Here is a 22619-nt window from a genome sequence, read left to right on the forward strand (position 1 = left end):
TTCACTATCATATAGATCTCCTGACCAGAACAAACAAAGTTGTAGAAAAATAATACATTATGTTGGAAAATTGTTACATATAATTTATATCTTTTTCTGGCTTGTTCTTGTGTTTTTCCTTTTCTTTCTCTTTGAGAGAAGGAATGTATGTCATTTTATGACTTGATTGTTGTATGTTATAGTTATACGTACAAATCAATTTAAAAAAAGAATAAAAGAGATCCTGGGAATAAAATCAAAGAAAAAGGTAACTTTTCTGTTGAAAAAAATCAGTATGTTAAGCCACGCCTACTCTGTTATTTATGCAAATTATTTAGTTCACATTTAAGAATATTTTACTCTAGAAATTGCTGTCATGTCATTTCAATTCTATTTTTGTAAAAAATTTTGATAGATATTGCAGTAATCATCTACAATGTAAATCAAGGTTTAATAAAACTGATTTTTTGGAAAATGGAATATTAAATTATGATGTCACTTTAACCTTAATGCTTGTCTATTAACCAGGCATATTATTGACATGCAAGGTCCTGTTGTGATTATAGCTCTATTGCTTATTGTTTAACAGCTTTTTCTATTGTAAGAAAAAGCATTTATTTGTTCCAAAAATAGAATAGATATTTTACAATTTTACTTTCCATATCATTTTCTGTACATTGCTTTAATTGCATGGATGTTTCGGTTCAAATAGTTGTCAACTAGATTTGGGCACCTCCGAAATTTTTGTTTCGTATGAATGCATTTGTACGGAAAAAAATTGGTTTTGTCAGAAGAGAAATCTGTCCATTTTTCCATTCATTTTCGATGGAAATTCATTCATTCATTAGGCGCGATTTAAATGAACCAGATGAATTTAACATAAAAATCAGTTCCCTCAATACCGAATAGCCTTAAATTAACAAAGTCAAACCATTAATTTCAAATTTCGTACATTGATCACAACATGGCATTGAACAATGTTCTATTTCCCTGATTTTACGCCACAAACTCCTGAAATAACTCCCAAACCGCCAAATGCCCAAACGCTATCAATAGCATGAAAATGTATTGGCACTATTAGTAAACTCCCGAACACTCACTATACGCATTCGTATACATTGCTTTTTGCTTAGTCTCTTGGGCTCATGAATCATCATGCTGCACTGACAGGTTGGAATTGGCAACACAATATCATTTTAAAAAGGAGCAGGAAAGTAGCCAATTAAATAGGCCTATACAAAATTGCTATTCGAAGTATATTTTTTTCTCACATGTCCTAGTATGATGTAAAATATATGGATACAAAAATGTTCCCACTAATCTAATTTTTACACGACACAAGGATAGGGCAGATCACAGCACCTAGAGGTCCCACAAAGTAGGTGGATCCTCCAATGGGTAACCTATACCCAAACAAAAATTGGTCATAATATTGAAGTTAGGCATTACCCCAACTTGTTATTTTCCTTACTCATTAGTTTAAGGCATACATGACAAAGCCACATGCGCTGCATGCTTTCTGGGGTACCTCTTAGTGAAATTGGTGTGACATACTGAAATACTTTCATGAAACTAACACGGATTTGGGCCAACAAACCATTTCCTAATAAAAGAGATATATAACTATTTAATTTTTGTTTTCCAAACGGAAATTAAATTAATATGTAAGGAAATAAGCACATGCAATATACAAATATAAAGTAACTTGAATTTCCATATAGCCACCCTTAACCTCTAGTTGCAGTGTAAATACTAGATGATGTAGGTAAACCTGGGCAGTTTACTAGACTGGAATGTGTAATTACATGTAACAACTGGACTCATTTTACAATGGGAATCAAAAAGGGAAAATATAATAATAGACATATTAGTCATGTAAAGCTAATAAATTACTAGTCTAAGTTCCAAACATTAGGCACTAACCAAGATTCAGTGAATTCATGGACACACCAACATTGATATATATATGTAAACCATATATAGTATTGAAATAAACTTTTACTATGCAAATGAATATTCAATATCATATAGATCTCCTGACCAGAACAAACAAAGTTGTAGAAAAATAATACATTATGTTGGAAAATTGTTACATATAATTTATATCTTTTTCTGGCTTGTTCTTGTGTTTTTCCTTTTCTTTCTCTTTGAGAGAAGGAATGTATGTCATTTTATGACTTGATTGTTGTATGTTATAGTTATACGTACAAATCAATTTAAAAAAAGATTAAAAGAGATCCTGGGAATAAAATCAAAGAAAAAGGTAACTTTTCTGTTGAAAAAAATCAGTATGTTAAGCCACGCCTACTCTGTTATTTATGCAAATGATTAAGTTCACATTTAAGAATATTTTACTCTAGAAATTGCTGTCATGTCATTTCAATTCTATTTTTGTAAAAAATTTTGATAGATATTGCAGTAATCACCTAACATGTAAATCAAGGTTTAATAAAACTGATTTTTTGGAAAATAGAATATTAAATTATGATGTCACTTTAACCTTAATGCTTGTCTATTAACCAGGCATATTATGGACATGCAAGCTCCTGTTGTGATTATAGCTCTATTACTTATTGTTTAACAGCTTTTTCTATAGTAAGAAAAAGCCTTTATTTGTTCCAAAAATAGAATAGATATTTTAAAATTTTACTTTCCATATCATTTTCTGTACATTGCTTTAATTGCTTGGATGTTTCAGTTCATGCTGCACTGACAGGTTGGAATTGGCAACACAATATCATTTTAGAAAGGAGTAGGAAAGTAGCCAATTAAATAGGCCTATACAAAATTGCTATTCTAATTATATTTTTTTTCTCACATGTCCTAGTTAGTATGATGTAAGATATATGGATACAAAAAGGTTCCCACTAATCAAATTTTTATACGACACAAGGATAGGGCAGATCACAGCACCTAGAGGTCCCACAAAGAACGTGAATAATACGTGTAACCTATACCCAAACAAAAATTGGTCATAATATTGAAGTTAGGCATTACCCCAACTTGTTATTTTCCTTACTCATTAGTTTAAGGCATACATGACAAAGCCACATGCGCTGCATGGTTTCTGGGGTACCTCTTAGTGAAATTGGTGTGACATACTGAAATACTTTCATGAAACTAACACGGATTTGGGCCAACAAACCATTTCCTAATAAAAGAGATATATAGCTATTTAATTTTTGTTTTCCAAACGGAAATTAAATTAATATGTAAGGAAATAGGCACATGCAATATACAAATATAAAGTAACTTGAATTTCCATATAGCCACCCTTAACCTCTAATTGCAGTGTAAATACTAGATGATGTAGGTAGACCTGGGCAGTTTACTAGACTGGAATGTGTAATTACATGTAACAACTGGACTCATTTTACAATGGGAATCAAAAAGGGAAAATATTGTAATAGACATATTAGTCATGTAAAGCTAATAAATTACTAGTCTAAGTTCCAAACATTAGGCACTAACCAAGATTCAGTGAATTCATGGACATACCAACATTGATATATATATGTAAACCATATATAGTATTGAAATAAACTTTTACTATGCAAATGAATATTCACTATCATATAGATCTCCTGACCAGAACAAACAAAGTTGTAGAAAAATAATACATTATGTTGGAAAATTGTTACATATAATTTATATCTTTTTCTGGCTTGTTCTTGTGTTTTTCCTTTTCTTTCTCTTTGAGAAAAGGAATGTATGTCATTTTATGACTTGATTGTTGTATGTTAAAGTTATACGTACAAATCAATTTAAAAAAAGAATAAAAGAGATCCTGGGAATAAAATCAAAGAAAAAGGTAACTTTTCTGTTGAAAAAAATCAGTATGTTAAGCCACGCCTACTCTGTTATTTATGCAAATGATTAAGTTCACATTTAAGAATATTTTACTCTAGAAATTGCTGTCATGTCATTTCAATTCTATTTTTGTAAACAAATTTGATAGATATTGCAGTAATCATCTACAATGTAAATCAAGGTTTAATAAAACAGATTTTTTGGAAAATGGAATATTAAATTATGATGTCACTTTAACCTTAATGCTTGTCTATTAACCAGGCATATTATTGACATGCAAGGTTCGGTTGTGATTATAGCTCTATTGCTTATTGTTTAACAGCTTTTTCTATAGTAAGAAAAAGCATTTATTTGTTCCAAAAATAGAATAGATATTTTACAATTTTACTTTCCATATCATTTTCTGTACATTGCTTTAATTGCATGGATGTTTCGGTTCAAATAGTTGTCAACTAGATTTGGGCATCTCCGAAATTTTTGTTTCGTATGAATGCATTTGTACGGAAAAAAATTGGTTTTGTCAGAAGAGAAATCTGTCCATTTTTCCATTCATTTTCGATGGAAATTCATTCATTCATTAGGCGCGATTTAATTGAACCAGATGAATTTAACATAAAAATCAGTTCCCTCAATACCGAATAGCCTTAAATTAACAAAGTCAAACCATTAATTTCAAATTTCGTACATTGATCACAACATGGCATTGAACAATGTTATATTTCCCTGATTTTACGCCACAAACTCCTGAAATAACTCCCAAACCGCCAAATGCCCAAACGCTATCAATAGCATGAAAATGTATTGGCACTATTAGTAAACTCCCGAACACTCACTATACGCATTCGTATGCATTGCTTTTTGCTTAGTCTCTTGGGCTCATGAATCATCATGCTGCACTGACAGGTTGGAATTGGCAACACAATATAATTTTAGAAAGGAGTAGGAAAGTAGCCAATTAAATAGGCCTATACAAAATTGCTATTCTAAGTATATTTTTTTTCTCACATGTCCTAGTATGATGTAAGATATATGGATACAAAAAGGTTCCCACTAATCAAATTTTTATACGACACAAGGATAGGGCAGATCACAGCACCTAGAGGTCCCACAAAGTAGGTGGATCCTCCAAGGGGTAACCTATACCCAAACAAAAATTGGTCATAATATTGAAGTTTGGCATTACCCCAACTTGTTATTTTCCTTACTCATTAGTTTAAGGCATACATGACAAAGCCACATGCGCTGCATGGTTTCTGGGGTACCTCTTAGTGAAATTGGTGTGACATACTGAAATACTTTCATGAAACTAACACGGATTTGGGCCAACAAACCATTTCCTAATAAAAGAGATATATAGCTATTTAATTTTTGTTTTCCAAACGGAAATTAAATTAATATGTAAGGAAATAAGCACATGCAATATACAAATATAAAGTAACTTGAATTTCCATATAGCCACCCTTAACCTCTAATTGCAGTGTAAATACTAGATGATGTAGGTAAACCTGGGCAGTTTACTAGACTGGAATGTGTAATTACATGTAACAACTGGACTCATTTTACAATGGGAATCAAAAAGGGAAAATATTGTAATAGACATATTAGTCATGTAAAGCTAATAAATTACTAGTCTAAGTTCCAAACATTAGGCACTAACCAAGATTCAGTGAATTCATGGACACACCAACATTGATATATATATATGTAAACCATATATAGTATTGAAATAAACTTTTACTATGCAAATGAATATTCACTATCATATAGATCTCCTGACCAGAACAAACAAAGTTGTAGAAAAATAATACATTATGTTGGAAAATTGTTACATATAATTTATATCTTTTTCTGGCTTGTTCTTGTGTTTTTCCTTTTCTTTCTCTTTGAGAGAAGGAATGTATGTCATTTTATGACTTGATTGTTGTATGTTATAGTTATACGTACAAATCAATTTAAAAAAAGAATAAAAGAGATCCTGGGAATAAAATCAAAGAAAAAGGTAACTTTTCTGTTGAAAAAAATCAGTATGTTAAGCCACGCCTACTCTGTTATTTATGCAAATTATTTAGTTCACATTTAAGAATATTTTACTCTAGAAATTGCTGTCATGTCATTTCAATTCTATTTTTGTAAAAAATTTTGATAGATATTGCAGTAATCATCTACAATGTAAATCAAGGTTTAATAAAACTGATTTTTTGGAAAATGGAATATTAAATTATGATGTCACTTTAACCTTAATGCTTGTCTATTAACCAGGCATATTATTGACATGCAAGGTCCTGTTGTGATTATAGCTCTATTGCTTATTGTTTAACAGCTTTTTCTATTGTAAGAAAAAGCATTTATTTGTTCCAAAAATAGAATAGATATTTTACAATTTTACTTTCCATATCATTTTCTGTACATTGCTTTAATTGCATGGATGTTTCGGTTCAAATAGTTGTCAACTAGATTTGGGCACCTCCGAAATTTTTGTTTCGTATGAATGCATTTGTACGGAAAAAATTGGTTTTGTCAGAAGAGAAATCTGTCCATTTTTCCATTCATTTTCGATGGAAATTCATTCATTCATTAGGCGCGATTTAAATGAACCAGATGAATTTAACATAAAAATCAGTTCCCTCAATACCGAATAGCCTTAAATTAACAAAGTCAAACCATTAATTTCAAATTTCGTACATTGATCACAACATGGCATTGAACAATGTTCTATTTCCCTGATTTTACGCCACAAACTCCTGAAATAACTCCCAAACCGCCAAATGCCCAAACGCTATCAATAGCATGAAAATGTATTGGCACTATTAGTAAACTCCCGAACACTCACTATACGCATTCGTATACATTGCTTTTTGCTTAGTCTCTTGGGCTCATGAATCATCATGCTGCACTGACAGGTTGGAATTGGCAACACAATATCATTTTAAAAAGGAGCAGGAAAGTAGCCAATTAAATAGGCCTATACAAAATTGCTATTCGAAGTATATTTTTTTCTCACATGTCCTAGTATGATGTAAAATATATGGATACAAAAATGTTCCCACTAATCTAATTTTTACACGACACAAGGATAGGGCAGATCACAGCACCTAGAGGTCCCACAAAGTAGGTGGATCCTCCAATGGGTAACCTATACCCAAACAAAAATTGGTCATAATATTGAAGTTAGGCATTACCCCAACTTGTTATTTTCCTTACTCATTAGTTTAAGGCATACATGACAAAGCCACATGCGCTGCATGCTTTCTGGGGTACCTCTTAGTGAAATTGGTGTGACATACTGAAATACTTTCATGAAACTAACACGGATTTGGGCCAACAAACCATTTCCTAATAAAAGAGATATATAACTATTTAATTTTTGTTTTCCAAACGGAAATTAAATTAATATGTAAGGAAATAAGCACATGCAATATACAAATATAAAGTAACTTGAATTTCCATATAGCCACCCTTAACCTCTAGTTGCAGTGTAAATACTAGATGATGTAGGTAAACCTGGGCAGTTTACTAGACTGGAATGTGTAATTACATGTAACAACTGGACTCATTTTACAATGGGAATCAAAAAGGGAAAATATTGTAATAGACATATTAGTCATGTAAAGCTAATAAATTACTAGTCTAAGTTCCAAACATTAGGCACTAACCAAGATTCAGTGAATTCATGGACACACCAACATTGATATATATATATATGTAAACCATATATAGTATTGAAATAAACTTTTACTATGCAAATGAATATTCAATATCATATAGATCTCCTGACCAGAACAAACAAAGTTGTAGAAAAATAATACATTATGTTGGAAAATTGTTACATATAATTTATATCTTTTTCTGGCTTGTTCTTGTGTTTTTCCTTTTCTTTCTCTTTGAGAGAAGGAATGTATGTCATTTTATGACTTGATTGTTGTATGTTATAGTTATACGTACAAATCAATTTAAAAAAAGAATAAAAGAGATCCTGGGAATAAAATCAAAGAAAAAGGTAACTTTTCTGTTGAAAAAAATCAGTATGTTAAGCCACGCCTACTCTGTTATTTATGCAAATGATTAAGTTCACATTTAAGAATATTTTACTCTAGAAATTGCTGTCATGTCATTTCAATTCTATTTTTGTAAAAAATTTTGATAAATATTGCAGTAATCATCTAACATGTAAATCAAGGTTTAATAAAACTGATTTTTTGGAAAATGGAATATTAAATTATGATGTCACTTTAACCTTAATGCTTGTCTATTAACCAGGCATATTATGGACATGCAAGCTCCTCTTGTGATTATAGCTCTATTGCTTATTGTTTAACAGCTTTTTCTATTGTAAGAAAAAGCCTTTATTTGTTCCAAAAATAGAAGAGATATTTTACAATTTTACTTTCCATATCATTTTCTGTACATTGCTTTAATTGCTTGGATGTTTCAGTTCACATAGTTGTCAACTAGATTTGGGCACCTCCGAAATTTTTGTTTCGTATGAATGCATTTGTACGGAAAAAAATTGGTTTTGTCAGAAGAGAAATCTGTCCATTTTTCCATTCATTTTCGATGGAAATTCATTCATTAGGCGCGATTTAATTGAACCAGATGAATATAACATAAAAATCAGTAACCTCAATACCGAATAGCCTTAAATTAACAAAGTCAAACCATTAATTTCAAATTTCGTACATTGATCCCAACATGGCATTGAACAATGTTCTATTTCCCTGATTTTACGCCACAAACTCCTGAAATAACTCCCAAACCGCCAAATGCCCAAACGCTATCAATCGCATGAAAATGTATTGGCACTATTAGTAAACTCCCGAACACTCACTACACGCATTCGTATGCATTGCTTTTTGCTTAGTCTCTTGGGCTAATCATCATGCTGCACTGACAGGTTGGAATTGGCAACACAATATCATTTTAGAAAGGATCAGGAAAGTAGCCAATTAAATAGGCCTATACAAAATTGCTATTCTAAGTATATTTTTTTCTCACATGTCCTAGTATGATGTAAAATATATGGATACAAAAATGTTCCCACTAATCTAATTTTTACAAGACACAAGGATAGGGCAGATCACAGCACCTAGAGGTCCCACAAAGTAGGTGGATCCTCCAATGGGTAACCTATACCCAAACAAAAATTGGTCATAATATTGAAGTTAGGCATTACCCCAACTTGTTATTTTCCTTACTCATTAGTTTAAGGCATACATGACAAAGCCACATGCGCTGCATGGTTTCTGGGGTACCTCTTAGTGAAATTGGTGTGACATACTGAAATACTTTCATGAAACTAACACGGATTTGGGCCAACAAACCATTTCCTAATAAAAGAGATATATAGCTATTTAATTTTTGTTTTCCAAACGGAAATTAAATTAATATGTAAGGAAATAAGCACATGCAATATACAAATATAAAGTAACTTGAATTTCCATATAGCCACCCTTAACCTCTATTTGCAGTGTAAATACTAGATGATGTAGGTAAACCTGGGCAGTTTACTAGACTGGAATGTGTAATTACATGTAACAACTGGACTCATTTTACAATGGGAATCAAAAAGGGAAAATATTGTAATAGACATATTAGTCATGTAAAGCTAATAAATTACTAGTCTAAGTTCCAAACATTAGGCACTAACCAAGATTCAGTGAATTCATGGACACACCAACATTGATATATATATATATGTAAACCATATATAGTATTGAAATAAACTTTTACTATGCAAATGAATATTCAATATCATATAGATCTCCTGACCAGAACAAACAAAGTTGTAGAAAAATAATACATTATGTTGGAAAATTGTTACATATAATTTATATCTTTTTCTGGCTTGTTCTTGTGTTTTTCCTTTTCTTTCTCTTTGAGAGAAGGAATGTATGTCATTTTATGACTTGATTGTTGTATGTTATAGTTATACGTACAAATCAATTTAAAAAAAGAATAAAAGAGATCCTGGGAATAAAATCAAAGAAAAAGGTAACTTTTCTGTTGAAAAAAATCAGTATGTTAAGCCACGCCTACTCTGTTATTTATGCAAATGATTAAGTTCACATTTAAGAATATTTTACTCTAGAAATTGCTGTCATGTCATTTCAATTCTATTTTTGTAAAAAATTTTGATAAATATTGCAGTAATCATCTAACATGTAAATCATGGTTTAATAAAACTGATTTTTTGGAAAATGGAATATTAAATTATGATGTCACTTTAACCTTAATGCTTGTCTATTAACCAGGCATATTATGGACATGCAAGCTCCTGTTGTGATTATAGCTCTATTGCTTATTGTTTAACAGCTTTTTCTATTGTAAGAAAAAGCCTTTATTTGTTCCAAAAATAGAAGAGATATTTTACAATTTTACTTTCCATATCTTTTTCTGTACATTGCTTTAATTGCTTGGATGTTTCAGTTCACATAGTTGTCAACTAGATTTGGGCACCTCCGAAATTTTTGTTTCGTATGAATGCATTTGTACGGAAAAAAATTGGTTTTGTCAGAAGAGAAATCTGTCCATTTTTCCATTCATTTTCGATGGAAATTCATTCATTAGGCGCGATTTAATTGAACCAGATGAATATAACATAAAAATCAGTAACCTCAATACCGAATAGCCTTAAATTAACAAAGTCAAACCATTAATTTCAAATTTCGTACATTGATCACAACATGGCATTGAACAATGTTCTATTTCCCTGATTTTACGCCACAAACTCCTGAAATAACTCCCAAACCGCCAAATGCCCAAACGCTATCAATCGCATGAAAATGTATTGGCACTATTAGTAAACTCCCGAACACTCACTACACGCATTCGTATGCATTGCTTTTTGCTTAGTCTCTTGGGCTCATGAATCATCATGCTGCACTGACAGGTTGGAATTGGCAACACAATATCATTTTAGAAAGGAGTAGGAAAGTAGCCAATTAAATAGGCCTATACAAAATTGCTATTCTAAGTATATTTTTTTTTCTCACATGTCCTAGTATGATGTAAAATATATGGATACAAAAAGGTTCCCACTAATCTAATTTTTACACGACACAAGGATAGGGCAGATCACAGCACCTAAAGGTCCCACAAAGTAGGTGGATCCTCCAAGGGGTAACCTATACCCAAACAAAAATTGGTCATAATATTGAAGTTAGGCATTACCCCAACTTGTTATTTTCCTTACTCATTAGTTTAAGGCATACATGACAAAGCCACATGCGCTGCATGGTTTCTGGGGTACCTCTTAGTGAAATTGGTGTGACATACTGAAATACTTTCATGAAACTAACACGGATTTGGGCCAACAAACCATTTCCTAATAAAAGAGATATATAGCTATTTAATTTTTGTTTTCCAAACGGAAATTAAATTAATATGTAAGGAAATAGGCACATGCAATATACAAATATAAAGTAACTTGAATTTCCATATAGCCACCCTTAACCTCCAATTGCAGTGTAAATACTAGATGATGTAGGTAAACCTGGGCAGTTTACTAGACTGGAATGTGTAATTACATGTAACAACTGGACTCATTTTACAATGGGAATCAAAAAGGGAAAATATTGTAATAGACATACTAGTCATGTAAAGCTAATAAATTACTAGTCTAAGTTCCAAACATTAGGCACTAACCAAGATTCAGTGAATTCATGGACACACCAACATTGATATATATATGTAAACCATATATAGTATTGAAATAAACTTTTACTATGCAAATGAATATTCAATATCATATAGATCTCCTGACCAGAACAAACAAAGTTGTAGAAAAATAATACATTATGTTGGAAAATTGTTACATATAATTTATATCTTTTTCTGGCTTGTTCTTGTGTTTTTCCTTTTCTTTCTCTTTGAGAGAAGGAATGTATGTCATTTTATGACTTGATTGTTGTATGTTATAGTTATACGTACAAATCAATTTAAAAAAAGAATAAAAGAGATCCTGGGAATAAAATCAAAGAAAAAGGTAACTTTTCTGTTTAAAAAAATCAGTATGTTAAGCCACGCCTACTCTGTTATTTATGCAAATGATTAAGTTCACATTTAAGAATATTTTACTCTAGAAATTGCTGTCATGTCATTTCAATTCTATTTTTGTAAAAAATTTTGATAGATATTGCAGTAATCATCTACAATGTAAATCAAGGTTTAATAAAACTGATTTTTTGGAAAATGGAATATTAAATTATGATGTCACTTTAACCTTAATGCTTGTCTATTAACCAGGCATATTATTGACATGCAAGGTCCTGTTGTGATTATAGCTTCATTGCTTATTGTTTAACAGTTTTTTCTATTGTAAGAAAAAGCATTTATTTGTTCCAAAAATAGAATAGATATTTTACAATTTTACTTTCCATATAATTTTCTGTACATTGCTTTAATTGCATGGATGTTTCAGTTCACATAGTTGTCAACTAGATTTGGGCACCTCCGAAATTTTTGTTTCGTATGAATGCATTTGTACGGAAAAAATTGGTTTTGTCAGAAGAGAAATCTGTCCATTTTTCCATTCATTTTCGATGGAAATTCATTCATTCATTAGGCGCGATTTAATTGAACCAGATGAATTTAACATAAAAATCAGTTCCCTCAATACCGAATAGCCTTAAATTAACAAAGTCAAACCATTAATTTCAAATTTCGTACATTGATCACAACATGGCATTGAACAATGTTATATTTCCCTGATTTTACGCCACAAACTCCTGAAATAACTCCCAAACCGCCAAATGCCCAAACGCTATCAATAGCATGAAAATGTATTGGCACTATTAGTAAACTCCCGAACACTCACTATACGCATTCGTATACATTGGTTTTTGCTTAGTCTCTTGGGCTCATGAATCATCATGCTGCACTGACAGGTTGGAATTGGCAAAACAATATCATTTTAGAAAGGAGCAGGAAAGTAGCCAATTAAATAGGCCTATACAAAATTGCTATTCTAAGTATATTTTTTTCTCACATGTCCTAGTATGATGTAAAATATATGGATACAAAAATGTTCCCACTAATCTAATTTTTACACAACACAAGAATAGGGCAGATCACAGCACCTAGAGGTCCCACAAAGTAGGTGGATCATCCAATGGGTAACCTATACCCAAACAAAAATTGGTCATAATATTGAAGTTAGGCATTACCCCAACTTGTTATTTTCCTTACTCATTAGTTTAAGGCATACATGACAAAGCCACATGCGCTGCATGGTTTCTGGGGTACCTCTTAGTGAAATTGGTGTGACATACTGAAATACTTTCATGAAACTAACACGGATTTGGGCCAACAAACCATTTCCTAATAAAAGAGATATATAGCTATTTAATTTTTGTTTTCCAAACGGAAATTAAATTAATATGTAAGGAAATAAGCACATGCAATATACAAATATAAAGTAACTTGAATTTCCATATAGCCACCCTTAACCTCTAATTGCAGTGTAAATACTAGATGATGTAGGTAAACCTGGGCAGTTTACTAGACTGGAATGTGTAATTACATGTAACAACTGGACTCATTTTACAATGGGAATCAAAAAGGGAAAATATTGTAATAGACATATTAGTCATGTAAAGCTAATAAATTACTAGTCTAAGTTCCAAACATTAGGCACTAACCAAGATTCAGTGAATTCATGGACACACCAACATTGATATATATATATGTAAACCATATATAGTATTGAAATAAACTTTTACTATGCAAATGAATATTCACTATCATATAGATCTCCTGACCAGAACAAACAAAGTTGTAGAAAAATAATACATTATGTTGGAAAATTGTTACATATAATTTATATCTTTTTCTGGCTTGTTCTTGTGTTTTTCCTTTTCTTTCTCTTTGAGAGAAGGAATGTATGTCATTTTATGACTTGATTGTTGTATGTTATAGTTATACGTACAAATCAATTTAAAAAAAGAATAAAAGAGATCCTGGGAATAAAATCAAAGAAAAAGGTAACTTTTCTGTTGAAAAAAAATCAGTATGTTAAGCCACGCCTACTCTGTTATTTATGCAAATGATTAAGTTCACATTTAAGAATATTTTACTCTAGAAATTGCTGTCATGTCATTTCAATTCTATTTTTGTAAAAAATTTTGATAAATATTGCTGTAATCATCTAACATGTAAATCAAGGTTTAATAAAACTGATTTTTTGGAAAATGGAATATTAAATTATGATGTCACTTTAACCTTAATGCTTGTCTATTAACCAGGCATATTATGGACATGCAAGCTCCTGTTGTGATTATAGCTCTATTGCTTATTGTTTAACCCCTTCAGGACCGGACTGTTTTTGCGATGTTTGTACGTTAAGGACCAGAGCTATTTTAACACTTTTGTGGTGTTTGTGTTTAGCTGTAATTTTCCGCTCTCTCATTTACTGTTCCCATACAAGTTATATATTGTTTTTTTCAGGACAAGAAGGGCTTTCTTTACATACCATTATTTGTATCATTTCATATCATTTACTTTAAAAAAAATAGTAAAATATGGTGAAAAAAAACCAAAAAAACGTGTTTTTTGACTTCTACTTAAAAAATATTTTACTGATCTACAAAATCGAATGAAACAAACTGCTAAATAGATTAAACATTTTGTCCTTAGTTTAAAAACACCAAATATTTACGTGTTTTTTTGCTTTTATTTGCAAGTTATAGGGCTATAAGTACAAGTAGGAACTTGCGGTTTCAAAATTTAAATTTTTCAAATGTATCAATAGTGACATTGTAACACTGTTATGTCATAAATCTCCAAAAAACACCCCACATGTATATATTTTTCTTAAACTAGATAACCCAGGGTATTCATCTAAGAATATTTTGATACTTTCTATGCAGCCATTTTACCATAAACCTTTGTCAAACTTTGCATAGGTAGTTTATTTTTTTTATTTTTTTCACATAAATTGCAATTCAGGTATAAATTCACAGATTTTGTTAGGTGTCACTACCAAACAACACCCCAATATGTGTTCAGCAACATCTCCCGAGTACAGGGATACCCCCCATGTATAGGTGTATTGGGTTGCTTGGGGGCTAAAAGGCCACATTTTGCAGGTGCGCTTATCAGTTTCCCAGCTCGGAATTTTGACATGTAGTCAACCTGCATGCATGTCCTATTTGGGACATTTTTGAAGCCGGCCAATGTATTTTACCCCCATCAAACCATATATTTTTGAAAAGTAGACACCCTGGGGTATTTCACATGGTGGGATTTTTACACTTTCCATGCACTAATTCTACCACCAGGCTTTGTCAAACATTGAGTTAGTAATTTTTTTTCTGTTTTTTTCACACACATTGTACTTTAGGCATGAATTAACAGATCCTGTTATGTGTCACTGACAAACAACACCCCAATATGTGTTCAGCAACATCTCCCGAGTACAGGGATACCCCCCATGTATAGGTGTTTTGGGTTGTTTGGGGGCTAAAAGGCCACATTTTGCAGGTGCGCATATCAGTTTCCCAGCTCGGAATTTTGACATGTAGTCAACCTGCATGCATGTCCTATTTGGGACATTTTTGAAGCCGGCCAATGTATTTTACCCCCATCAAACCATATATTTTTGAAAAGTAGACACCCTAGGGTATTTCACATGGTGGAATTTTTACACTTTCCATGCACTAATTCTACCACCAGGCTTTGTCAAACATTGAGTTAGTAATTTTTTTTCTGTTTTTTTCACACACATTGTACTTTAGGCATGAATTAACAGATCCTGTTATGTGTCACTGACAAACAACACCCCAATATGTGTTCAGCAACATCTCCCGAGTACAGGGATACCCCCCATGTATAGGTGTTTTGGGTTGTTTGGGGGCTAAAAGGCCACATTTTGCAGGTGCGCATATCAGTTCCCCAGCTCGGAATTTTGACATGTAGTCAACCTGCATGCATGTCCTATTTGGGACATTTTTGAAGCCGGCCAATGTATTTTACCCCCATCAAACCATATATTTTTGAAAAGTAGACACCCTAGGGTATTTCACATGGTGGAATTTTTACACTTTCCATGCACTAATTCTACCACCAGGCTTTGTCAAACATTGAGTTAGTAATTTTTTTTCTGTTTTTTTCACACACATTGTACTTTAGGCATGAATTAACAGATCCTGTTATGTGTCACTGCCAAACAACACCCCAATATGTGTTTAGCAACATCTCCCGAGTACAGGGATACCCCCCATGTATAGGTGTTTTGGGTTGTTTGGGGGCTAAAAGGCCACATTTTGCAGGTGCGCATATCAGTTTCCCAGCTCGGAATTTTGACATGTAGTCAACCTGCATGCATGTCCTATTTGGGACATTTTTGAAGCCGGCCAATGTATTTTACCCCCATCAAACCATATATTTTTGAAAAGTAGACACCCTAGGGTATTTCACATGGTGGGATTTTTACACTTTCCATGCACTAATTCTACCACCAGGCTTTGTCAAACATTGAGTTAGTAATTTTTTTTCTGTTTTTTCACACACATTGTACTTTAGGCATGAATTAACAGATCCTGTTATGTGTCACTGCCAAACAACACCCCAATATGTGTTCAGTAACATCTCCCGAGTACAGGGATACCCCCCATGTATAGGTGTTTTGGGTTGTTTGGGGGCTAAAAGGCCACATTTTGCAGGTGCGCATATCAGTTTCCCAGCTCGGAATTTTGACATGTAGTCAACCTGCATGCATGTCCTATTTGGGACATTTTTGAAGCCGGCCAATGTATTTTACCCCCATCAAACCATATATTTTTGAAAAGTAGACACCCTAGGGTATTTCACATGGTGGAATTTTTACACTTTCCATGCACTAATTCTACCACCAGGCTTTGTCAAACATTGAGTTAGTAATTTTCTTTCTGTTTTTTTCACACACATTGTACTTTAGGCATGAATTAACAGATCCTGTTATGTGTCACTGCCAAACAGCACCCCAATATGTGTTCAGCAACATCTCCCGAGTACAGGGATACCCCCCATGTATAGGTGTTTTGGGTTGTTTGGGGGCTAAAAGGCCACATTTTGCAGGTGCGCATATCAGTTTCCCAGCTCGGAATTTTGACATGTAGTCAACCTGCATGCATGTCCTATTTGGGACATTTTTGAAGCCGGCCAATGTATTTTACCCCCATCAAACCATATATTTTTGAAAAGTAGACACCCTAGGGTATTTCACATGGTGGAATTTTTACACTTTCCATGCACTAATTCTACCACCAGGCTTTGTCAAACATTGAGTTAGTAAATTTTTTTCAGTTTTTTTCACACACCTTGTACTTTAGGCATGAATTATCAGATCCTGTTATGTGTCACTGCCAAACAACACCCCAATATGTGTTCAGCAAGATCTCCTGAATACAGTGATACCACCCATGCATAGGCTTGTCGGGTTCTTTGGGGGCTAAAAGGCCACGTTTGGCAGGTGCGCTTATCAGTTTCCCAACTTGGAATTTTGACATGTAATCAACCTGCGCCCATGTCCCATTTGAGCCAATGTATTTTACCCCCATCAAACCATATATTTTTGAAAAGTAGACAACCCAGGGCATTTTAAATTGTGGTATTTTAACACTTTTCATGCACTGAATTCTACCACCAGCCTTTGTCAAACTTTTGGATAGTAATCTTTTTTTGTTTCTTTGTCACACACATTGTACTTTAGGCATGAATTAACAGATCCTGTTATGTGTCACTGCCAAACACTGCCCAATATGTTCAGCAACATCTCTTGAGTACAGTGATACCCCCCATGTATATGGTTGCCGGGTTGTTTGGGGGCCAAAAGGCAACAATCAGAACTTGTACATGTCAGTTTTTCAACTTGATATATAGGTATGCTTGGTCTATCTTCAGTTTGACATATTTTTGTACCCCCCAGTTAATGTTACCATCATGCCAATATGTATAGTATATATTTTTATAAAGTAGACATCACATGTTATAGAGGATGGGGTGTTTTGACTTCTTTCCCCCAACCATTTTGCCCTCCAAAGAAAGTGTAGTGGTATTTTCTTTATTCTGGTTTTTATGCACACGTCATCTGGTTTTGGACAGCTGGTTATGTGTTACTGCCAGAAAACTTGTTAGGCCAAATGTGCAGGTAGCAAATGTACATTTAGCAGCAATCTTTAAACTGACTCCTGCAAATAGAATCTAAATGGAGATTTGGGGGAAGGAAACTGACTAACAAAAAAATGGCTGCTTTCCAAAGAAACAGAAAATAAAATAAAAATTCAGGAACACTTCTTACAACTGTTCTGTGTGGTACAGCTTGAAACATGTTCCTACACAGAGTCCTGGTTTCGAAGGACAATCAGGACAGTGAAAAGGGGTGTCTGTCCTTTTCCCGTTTTTAAAACAGACCCGGCAACGTTTCTGGGGGGTTTTTTTTCTAGCAGTTGGCGGTAACTTAAAAATAAAATGTCTGGACTCAGCTTGCACCGTTGTTGGAACTTGTCCATCTCCATAAATTGTTAAAGAAATTATTTTCAATTGAAATTGGAGAAAGGTGATTTTCCCTGGATTATTTTTTTTAAAAAGTAAAAATGAGTTGTGGGTTGCTATTTGCATCAGATATATAGCCACCTTTTTATACCATGCTTTGGTTTTTCATAAAATAAGATACGGCTGCATCAGCTGATCAGCCAAATCAACACCACCCATGTACTTATTATACGCCCTGATGCAAACCGGTTTGGACTCTACTCTGCCCCGGACAGAGACGTCGGACATGCGTTCGTCATGGATGGTGGTGAGCATGTGGACATCCTTCCTGTCCCTAAATTTTAGTGCAAGCACCTCAGCTTTCCGAAGTGCTTTACATTCGCCTTTTTTTAATTTTGCATCTATGAGAGATCGTGGAAAGTCTTTGGAATTTTTTCTGGCAGTGCCGCAGGCCAGTGTCTGTAAAGCATAAAGTGTTTTAAATAGACGGACACTACTATAAAAATTATCCACATAAAGGTGGTAACCTTTATTAAACAAGGGGTTTAGTAGGTCCCATACAAGTTTCCCACTTGTCCCCAGGGAGTCAGGACAGTCAGGAGGGTCCAGTTGACCATCTTTCCCCTCATATACACGAAAGGCAAATGTGTATCCGCTTTCGCTCTCACACAGTTTGTACAGTTTAATGCCATACCTAGAGCGCTTTGAGGGGATGTATTGTCTGAACCCTAATCTCCCTTTGTATTTCATTAGAGATTCATCTATGGATAAATTTTGTTGGGGGGTATAAACATCCGAAAATTTGTCCTGAAAATGGTCTAGCAGTGGGCGTATTTTATAAAGCCTATCGTATTGGGGGTGATCTCTAGGGTGACAGAGGGTATTGTCACTGAAATTTAAAAATCTCAGCAGTAACTCGTATCTGGCTCTAGGCATGGTTTGGGAGAATACTGGACTCGACATTATTGGGTTGGTGCTCCAGTATGAGCGAATCGATGGCTTTTTTATAATCCCCATGAGCATTGTAAGAGCCCAGAACTTTTTAAGCTCTGGGACATCTGTGGGATGCCAGTCATGCTCCCTGGCTGTATAGCTACCTGGATTGTTGTCAATAAATTGGGTAGCATACAAGTTAGTCTGGGAAGCAATCTCCTCCCAGATGGTATCCCCTAAAAATAGTTCTACATACTGCATTGGGGAGAAGCCATCCACATTAACATTAATGCCTGCGTTGGCACTAAAAGGGGGGACGTTGGGCTCGGCTAACTGTGGAGGTACCCAGTCCTCCTCCACATTTGGCATAGCAGAGGAAGCACAGCTTCTTTCTTCAGCTGGCTCACACACAGATGACATGTCGTCTTGACTAGACATGTCAGAAAACTGACCTGGGTCAAAATCTGACGCAGTGTCAGTGGCGTCAGAGTCTGACGCCAAGAAGGCATATGCCTCCTGCAAGTTATACATACGCTGCATGTTTTACACACGACTAAAACAAATTACAAACACACAAAAAAAAATTTATACTTTTTTTTTTTTTTTTTTTAACTAAAACAGACTAAACAGCAATCCCTAAACTAACTCCTGTCACAAAAATCTAATGGAGATTTGGGGGAAGGAAACTGACTGACTACGACAGACTACGACAGACTAAGACAGACTACGACAGACTACGACAGACTAAGACGGACTAAGACAGACTAAGACAGACTAAGACAAATATTTTTAAAACAAATTTAACCCTTTAAGGGCAAAAAAAAAAAGACAGACAGTACAAATGCACTGCTGAAACAGATCTGGCAGGGAAGGGGTTAAAATGGATTTTTAATTCACTGCTGATACTTTTTACAACTCTCTGGAACACTCTGCTGCAACAAACTATCACGATCTCTGTCTCTCTCGCCTCACAAAACGCTACAGAGGAGAGAGGGGCAGAGATCACTGTCAAAGTGAGTGTTTGTAACACCCACTTTGACAGCAGCCAATTGTGAGCGATCGCGGATCGCTCACACACCGTAATTGGCTGTTACTATCTGCCTGGGATGTCTGGCAGATAGTAACATCATTGTACTGGCAAGAGCGATCTTTGATCGCTTCCTGCAGCCCGTTTTCCGCTATGACGGTTCAGGACCGTCAGCGGTCCAAACGCACGTTTTACCGCTGACGGTCCTGAACCGTCCGCGGTCCTGAAAGGGTTCACAGCTTTTTCTATAGTAAGAAAAAGCCTTTATTTGTTCCAAAAATAGAAGAGATATTTTAAAATTTTACTTTCCATATCATTTTCTGTACATTGCTTTAATTGCTTGGATGTTTCACTTCACATAGTTGTCAACTAGATTTGGGGACCTCCGAAATTTTTGTTTCGTATGAATGCATTTGTACGGAAAAAAATTGGTTTTGTCAGAAGAGAAATCTGTCCATTTTTCCATTCATTTTCGATGGAAATTCATTCATTCATTAGGCGCGATTTAATTGAACCAGATGAATTTAACATAAAAATCAGTTCCCTCAATACCGAATAGCCTTAAATTAACAAAGTCAAACCATTAATTTCAAATTTCGTACATTGATCACAACATGGCATTGAACAATGTTCTATTTCCCTGATTTTACGCCACAAACTCCTGAAATAACTCCCAAACCGCCAAATGCCCAAACGCTATCAATAGCATGAAAATGTATTGGCACTATCAGTACACTCCCTAACACTCACTATACGCATTCGTATGCATTGCTTTTTGCTTAGTCTCTTGGGCTCATGAATCATCATGCTGCACTGACAGGTTGGAATTGGCAACACAATATCATTTTAGAAAGGAGCAGGAAAGTAGCCAATTAAATAGGCCTATACAAAATTGCTATTCTAAGTATATTTTTTTCTCACATGTCCTAGTATGATGTAAGATATATGGATACAAAAAGGTTCCCACTAATCTAATTTTTATACGACACAAGGATAGGGCAGATCACAGCACCTAGAGGTCCCACAAAGTAGGTGGATCCTCCAAGGAGTAACCTATACCCAAACAAAAATTGGTCATAATATTGAAGTTAGGCATTACCCCAACTTGTTATTTTCCTTACTCATTAGTTTAAGGCATACATGACAAAGCCACATGCGCTGCATGGTTTCTGGGGTACCTCTTAGTGAAATTGGTGTGACATACTGAAAAACTTTCATGAAACTAACACGGATTTGGGCCAACAAACCATTTCCTAATAAAAGAGATATATAGCTACTTAATTTTTGTTTTCCAAACGGAAATTAAATTACTATGTAAGGAAATAGGCACATGCAATATACAAATATAAAGTAACTTGAATTTCCATATAGCCACCCTTAACCTCTAATTGCAGTGTAAATACTAGATGATGTAGGTAAACCTGGGCAGTTTACTAGACTGGAATGTTTAATTACATGTAACAACTGGACTCATTTTACAATGGGAATCAAAATGGGAAAATATAATAATAGACATATTAGTCATGTAAAGCTAATAAATTACTAGTCTAAGTTCCAAACATTAGGCACTAACCAAGATTCAGTGAATTCATGGACACACCAACATTGATATATATATGTAAACCATATATAGTATTGAAATAAACTTTTACTATGCAAATGAATATTCAATATCATATAGATCTCCTGACCAGAACAAACAAAGTTGTAGAAAAATAATACATTATGTTGGAAAATTGTTACATATAATTTATATCTTTTTCTGGCTTGTTCTTGTGTTTTTCCTTTTCTTTCTCTTTGAGAGAAGGAATGTATGTCATTTTATGACTTGATTGTTGTATGTTATAGTTATACGTACAAATCAATTTAAAAAAAGATTAAAAGAGATCCTGGGAATAAAATCAAAGAAAAAGGTAACTTTTCTGTTGAAAAAAATCAGTATGTTAAGCCACGCCTACTCTGTTATTTATGCAAATGATTAAGTTCACATTTAAGAATATTTTACTCTAGAAATTGCTGTCATGTCATTTCAATTCTATTTTTTAAAAAATTTTTGATAGATATTGCAGTAATCATCTACAATGTAAATCAAGGTTTAATAAAACTGATTTTTTGGAAAATGGAATATTAAATTATGATGTCACTTTAACCTTGATGCTTGTCTATTAACCAGGCATATTATGGACATGCAAGCTCCTGTTGTAATTATAGCTCTATTGCTTATTGTTTAACAGCTTTTTCTATAGTAAGAAAAAGCCTTTATTTGTTCCAAAAATAGAATAGATATTTTAAAATTTTACTTTCCATATCATTTTCTGTACATTGCTTTAATTGCATGGATGTTTCGGTTCAAATAGTTGTCAACTAGATTTGGGCACCTCCGAAATTTTTGTTTCGTATGAAT

General features: G+C 33.8%; 7 non-coding genes and 1 pseudogene across 7 annotated transcripts; all 8 read right to left on the minus strand.

Annotated features, from left to right (window-relative positions):
• Nucleotides 1-1324: 1324 nt before the first annotated feature.
• Nucleotides 1325-1467, minus strand: LOC134591747 (U12 minor spliceosomal RNA). Its single transcript, XR_010088475.1, has one exon. It is a non-coding gene; the product is annotated as a U12 minor spliceosomal RNA (small nuclear RNA).
• A 1408-nt stretch (nt 1468-2875) lies between these two features.
• LOC134591861 (U12 minor spliceosomal RNA) lies at nt 2876-3015 on the minus strand (annotated as a pseudogene).
• A 1853-nt stretch (nt 3016-4868) lies between these two features.
• Nucleotides 4869-5011, minus strand: LOC134591649 (U12 minor spliceosomal RNA). Its single transcript, XR_010088392.1, has one exon. It is a non-coding gene; the product is annotated as a U12 minor spliceosomal RNA (small nuclear RNA).
• A 1853-nt stretch (nt 5012-6864) lies between these two features.
• On the minus strand, nt 6865-7007 carry LOC134591748 (U12 minor spliceosomal RNA). Its single transcript, XR_010088476.1, has one exon. It is a non-coding gene; the product is annotated as a U12 minor spliceosomal RNA (small nuclear RNA).
• A 1848-nt stretch (nt 7008-8855) lies between these two features.
• Nucleotides 8856-8998, minus strand: LOC134591749 (U12 minor spliceosomal RNA). Its single transcript, XR_010088477.1, has one exon. It is a non-coding gene; the product is annotated as a U12 minor spliceosomal RNA (small nuclear RNA).
• A 1854-nt stretch (nt 8999-10852) lies between these two features.
• Nucleotides 10853-10995, minus strand: LOC134591663 (U12 minor spliceosomal RNA). The gene has a single exon (XR_010088404.1). It is a non-coding gene; the product is annotated as a U12 minor spliceosomal RNA (small nuclear RNA).
• A 1851-nt stretch (nt 10996-12846) lies between these two features.
• Nucleotides 12847-12989, minus strand: LOC134591821 (U12 minor spliceosomal RNA). The gene has a single exon (XR_010088539.1). It is a non-coding gene; the product is annotated as a U12 minor spliceosomal RNA (small nuclear RNA).
• An 8221-nt stretch (nt 12990-21210) lies between these two features.
• LOC134591625 (U12 minor spliceosomal RNA) lies at nt 21211-21353 on the minus strand. The gene has a single exon (XR_010088371.1). It is a non-coding gene; the product is annotated as a U12 minor spliceosomal RNA (small nuclear RNA).
• Nucleotides 21354-22619: the final 1266 nt, after the last annotated feature.

Source organism: Pelobates fuscus, chromosome 2, assembly GCF_036172605.1.
Source record: "Pelobates fuscus isolate aPelFus1 chromosome 2, aPelFus1.pri, whole genome shotgun sequence".
Taxonomy (NCBI): Eukaryota; Metazoa; Chordata; class Amphibia; order Anura; family Pelobatidae; genus Pelobates; species Pelobates fuscus.